The following is a 5,949-nucleotide window of genomic DNA, read 5'->3' as shown; positions in this document are numbered from 1 at the left end:
AGAAAAAGAAGGAAGAGAAATGGAAAAATCAGAAACCAGGGATTAGGTTAAATTCAAATTACTTCACACTGCATACACACATGCTGTATTTAAAAGCTTCAATTAAAGAGTGTTAACCCCTAATTGTTAAAGCTATTTGGTAGCTTAGCCTAAGATGAAACTATGCTAAGTCGTGTTAGCTTAGCACTTCTAATAAGCATCTAAACAAGCTAATAAGCACTTCTGTGAGTGCTTCTCTAATGTAACAATAAACTTCTTGCACTTGTTTAAAGAATTACAAAACGGGTTTACTGTAAGAGAAAACCTTACATATATGCAGTTATGTGTGCCTCACACATGAATACTAAAGTACAGTATTACACCTTTAATTTCACTCAGCGAGTAAAACACATAATGACCACCAGGTTGCTTGTATATATGCAGTCAAAGTGTAGATGAATTGCTTCAATCTAATTATAAACTATAAGGCCTTTATGCAGTAGAAAAAGGAAACTATTTAAACAATACTGCCATTTTGTGATTTCTTCACTAAAGCATTATACATTATGGTACAGTTTCTTGAAAATGGACTTGAATCGAAATTACTAAAGATTCTCAGGACTCTAATATATATTGCCTATGTACCAACATATAATATACACACTTGTTTCGATAATAAGAAGGCGAATTCATAGATACTAAACAAGGTAGGATTACATATAGTGAAAGGATGACAGGAATGGGTTCCCTCATAAGCATGCCTAAAATAGTCTAAAAATATCAAAGACAACATACACCATGACCTGAAGGATACACTGTTCATTCAAAGAAAGGTTTTCCTATGAATTGATTAGTAGAAAAGTCAATTTCTACTCTGCATTTGCCTCTTGCTTACGGGACATTTTCCCTGGTCACATTCCATGTAAACGTATCTGGTGTCAGTGTTGCTATGGAACCAGGGGCCTGTTCGGCTTCCTGGGGTGTTACAGAGTATTTGTTAAATCTAGCTAACAAAATATATATTGTGTGTTTGAGTGGTCCAGACGCTACAGTGGCTGTAGGGCAAACACCACAGAACACTGGGACAAGAAGGCCCGGCAGGAGTTGGGATCTCCATCATAGGGCGGTGGGTTGTTGCATCGGAGCTTAGGCTCATGATGAGGAAGAGGATGAACTGGGCCACCTTGGGCAGCTTCTCGCTGCAGCCCTTGAATGTGAGTGGTAAGCTCAGCTACTTGGTTAGCCAGAAACTCCACCTCCCTTGTGGTGTTGGTCAGTATGGCTTCATGCTGGCCCAAAATAACTCCCTGCTGGGTGACCGCGGTTCTGACAGAATCTGGGCCTGCTGTGTCCATCTTGGCCAGATCGTTCTGTCAGGAACACAACACGAACACAGATGCAGGCTTCAGCAGGAAAACAGTTTATTTTTAATGAGTCCAAACAAAAAGGGAAATTCCTCAAAAGAACAAAAATCCAGCCAGGGTATTTAGGGGAAAAAAATAGTCCAACAGAAACAATGAGCAAACCAAAACGTCCTTGCAAAAAACACCCGGCAGAGGGCGCTCAATGGTGCGGCCGCATGGGGAATTAGAGAGTGGAGAGGGAAGGAAGAAGCGAGGGAGCCGGCGTCCGAGTGGAGCGAGAGAACTTCTGCGGGGATGACGAGGAAGGAGAAATAGAAAAACAAAACAACTGGAAGAAGCAACAAAAAACCTGACAGGGAGCGGACAATGGCACGACTTAACAGGACTAGACAGGACCAGACGGGGCGGCTGAGTGTTGGCGAACTGGCAAACAACGATCTGGCACCAGACGACACACAAGAGGGGAATAAATAGAGCGAGAGATGAACAAAACATTGAATTCAGGTGAGCGAAATCAACCAATTATGAGCAGTAAGGGTGGTAACAAGAGGGAGGGAGGAACGGTGAACGATCAAAACAAAACACCATGTGCTCACTACATGCAGACAGATACAAAAGGACATGACAGTTGGTTTAGATGCAGTGTTAAGTTTATTTAGCTCTTCCTGTCCTATAGTTGTAAAGCACTGCAGTTTTTCTTTGGGTGCGATGAATGAAACTTAAGTATTAGATGCTGTAGAATCTACATTTGTTATTGTATTTCTGATGTTATCTATTATATCAGTGAAGAAATTCATAAAGTCATTTCTATTAAACTGTGAGGGAATATTTAGATCGGGTGGCGTCTGGTTATTCGTTAATCTAGCCACTGTGCTGAATAAAAACCTTAGATTGTTTTGGTTATTTTCTATGAGCTTGTGGATATGCTCGCCCCTGGCAGCTTTTAGAGCCTGTCTATAGCTGGACATACTGTTTTTCCACGCAATTCTAAAAACTTCCAAGTTAGTTTTTCTCCATTTGCGCTCAAGACTACGAGTTTCTTTCTTGAGAGAATGGGTATTACTGTTGTACCATGGTTCTTCATAGAGATCATTTTTTTGCAGGAAGGAGCACAATTGAGCAGACACAACTTTTTCTAAAATTTTAGACATAAAAGGAAGATTTGAGATGGGTCTGTAATTAGCCAGTTCACTAGGATCTAGTTGTGGTTTCTTAATAAGAGGCTTAATGACCGCCAGCTTGAATGTTTTTGGGATGTGACCTAAAGACAACGACGAGTTAATAATATTGAGAAGCGGTTCTTCTGCTACAGGTAACAACTCTTTCAATAATTTAGTGGTACAGGATCTAACAGGCATGTTGTTGGTTTAGATGCAGTGATAAGTTTATTTAGCTCTTCCTGTCCTATAGCTGTAAAGCACTGCAGTTTATCTTTTGGTGCGATGAATGAAGCTAAAATATTATACGCTGTAGACTCTACATTTGTTATTGTATTTCTGATGTTATCTATTTTATCAGTGAAGAAATTCATAAAGTCATTACTATTAAACTGTGAGGGAATATTTAGATCGGGTGGCGTCTGGTTATTCGTTAATCTAGCCACTGTGCTGAATAAAAACCTTAGATTGTTTTGGTTATTTTCTATGAGCTTGTGGATATGCTCGCCCCTGGCAGCTTTTAGAGCCTGTCTATAGCTGGACATACTGTTTTTCCACGCAATTCTAAAAACTTCCAAGTTAGTTTTTCTCCATTTGCGCTCAAGACTACGAGTTTCTTTCTTGAGAGAATGGGTATTACTGTTGTACCATGGTGCAGTACGTTTTTCTCTAACCTTTTTCAATTTGTTGGGGGCAACAGCTTCTAATGTATTAGAGAAGATAGTGCCCATGTTGCTAGTCATTTCATCTAGTTCATGTATACTTATGGGAACACAGAGCAGTTGAGATAATTCAGGCAGGTTATTTGTGAATCTGTCTTTGGTGACTGGAACAATAGTTCTTCCTGGGCGATAACGCGGAGCCATATAGTTAATATCAGTAATATGCAGCATGCACGATACAAGGAAGTGGTCAGTAACATCATCATTTTGAGGTACGATATCTATATCAGTAAGATCGATTCCATGCGATAAAATTAAATCTAGCGTATGATTAAAATGATGAGTGGGCCCAGTGACTTTTTGCTTGACGCCGTGGCGGCGGTGTTGCAGTCTCACGGGGCTCATATGCTTATAACAGTAGCTTGGTGGAGTAGACTCATTTAGACCAATATAATAATTTGGTTTTAGCCAGGTTTCAGTCAAGCAGGTTATATCAAAACTATTATCTGTGATAATTTCATTTACAATAACTGCTTTTGGTGCGAGTGATCTAATGTTTAGGAGCCCAAACTTGAAAAATAGTTTTTGTTCTTTTATTTAAAATTTTTCTGCTTTTAATCACGATCAGATTTTTTCTAGAGCCTGCATTAAATTTATATTTTGACCTCACTATTCGGGGAACATACACAGTCTTTATAGATTGGACAGCGCAAGTATTTCTATCATTTAAGTGGGTAGAACAAAAGCCATCATAGCAGTTATTTGAGAATTGACTTACTAGTCATGTGGAGTGTAGCGTCCTGGAGATGTTGTCTGATAGGAGTTCTGCTCCGACTCTGCTGGGGTGCAGGCCATCAGCACGAAAAAGCCTAGAACGCTCCCAGAAAAGGTTCCAATTATTAACAAAGAGCAGTTTCTGTTCTTTACACCATGACAATAACCATTCATTTAAAGCAAAAAGTCTACTGAACCTTTCGTTTCCTCATCGATACGTGGCACAATGATCGTCATCACGGGAGATGTGCTGTGTACCATCTCGATCAAGCTCCTGAAGTTCCTCTTCAATGTCTCTTGTCGCCGCAGCTTGGTGTCCTTAACCCCCGCCGTGCAGCATGACCGCTCTGGGGCTCTCGTCACCCTTCAGGATCGCGGGTAGCTGCGCAGAAACATCGAGAACACGAGCACCAGGGAAACAGTGAATGTGCACTTTACCTTCAGCTATCGTAGCACGGATGTGCCGGACGAGGGAGTCTCCAACGATCACAGCGTCGCGTTCCGTCTCGCGGAGGGGAGCGAAGCGGTTCCGGGTGGAGATCTCGAAGACCGGAGGCGGCGGAGGGGGAGAGATCATCGCCCGGGGTCTGGCTCGCGTCTTCCGCTGCGGGTGCACCCAGGGTCCGTGGTGTCCCGGCGCCGGAGTGAAGGACACCTGGGAAGATCGCGTCCTGGGTGCACAGGGCCTGTGCAGAGAAACACACGGGGTAGAGTTGGTGGGAGTGTTAGCGGTGTGCTATATACTTCCCCCGGACTTGTGAGCATCAGCCCCGGATGTTTCCAGCTCTCTGCTCCCTCAGCTGACCCTGCATCTCCACGTCCTCCAGCTCGAACTGCACCGAATGCAGCTCGAACGTGTCCTCCCCTACTCAAAGGTAGACACACATCCACCATTAAAGCAAGTAACAGTGAGTAAAACAATGGTAATGTGTGTAAATAGAGTATTAGCAATGTAAGCGAGATTAGTGGCAACCACACTGGCGATGCTAACGGGATATAAGCTAATAGCAGACTCGGGAAATCAAAATAAAACTAGTATAACAAGGCGCTCTGATTGTTTTTGTTGTAGAATACGATAGGGGATATATTCACACGTTATAGAAACGAAAATGATGGTGTATAAAATTGATATAAGGATAAAAAATAGATGATAAGGAATTAACTTGACAGAGCTCAGACTCAAAACACGCGGCAACAACAAACAGGAAGTGACGTAAATTTTCAGCAGCCTCCCTGTAAAACATAAGCCCGAGGCTTCTGCTGCCTCCACTTTCCTCCCTGCCTGAAACCAGCAGGCATGGGTGCTCCCTGTGGAAACCAAGCTCCCTCTGCAAAAGAAGCTCGAGTCTTTTGATGTTTCCACTTTCTTCTCTTCAGGGACCCAGCAGACACAGGTGCTCCATGTGGGTCCCTGGCAGCCATGGGAGCTCCCTGCTGGGCCCTTCCATGCACCAGTGCTACCCGAGGAGACCCGTCAGACCTGGGAGCTCCTTGTGGGTACCTGGCTCCCTGGGGCAAAAAGGTTTGATGAGGCTTCTGCTGCTTCCACTTTCCTCTCTTTGGGATCCTGTTGGGTACAGGTGCTCCCTGCATGAAAGAGGAGTGCCTCATTGTCATGATGGATAGGGCTCTTAGATAGTCATAAGACAGACAATACAGAAAAATAAATGATGCCAAGGTTGTGCAAGATTGCTTGTGTGTGCAACAAAAGAGAGGGAAGAGATGATGAGTTGAGTAAACACAAAAGAGCTTGGAAATTGGTTGACAGGTTGGTCACACTTTATTTTAAGGGCCAATTCTCGCACTATAGCATTCTTGTTATTATTTATTATTATTGTATTTAAAAAGAAGAAGAAGAAAAATAAATATTTAAACATTGGTCTCAAACACAATGTTGAAAATGCAAGAGACAGAGCCGACTAATTACATCGATGGCAGACTGCTTTCTTGTGGCAAGTATGATTATTACTGTGCCTCAAAAGGAAGTCTTAAAAGGATTATTCTCCTCAAAAA

This window comes from Sinocyclocheilus grahami, unplaced genomic scaffold (genome assembly GCF_001515645.1).
Source record: "Sinocyclocheilus grahami isolate Dianchi unplaced genomic scaffold, SAMN03320097.WGS_v1.1 scaffold790.1, whole genome shotgun sequence".
NCBI lineage: Eukaryota > Metazoa > Chordata > Actinopteri > Cypriniformes > Cyprinidae > Sinocyclocheilus > Sinocyclocheilus grahami.
This window is presented reverse-complemented; position numbering follows the sequence as displayed.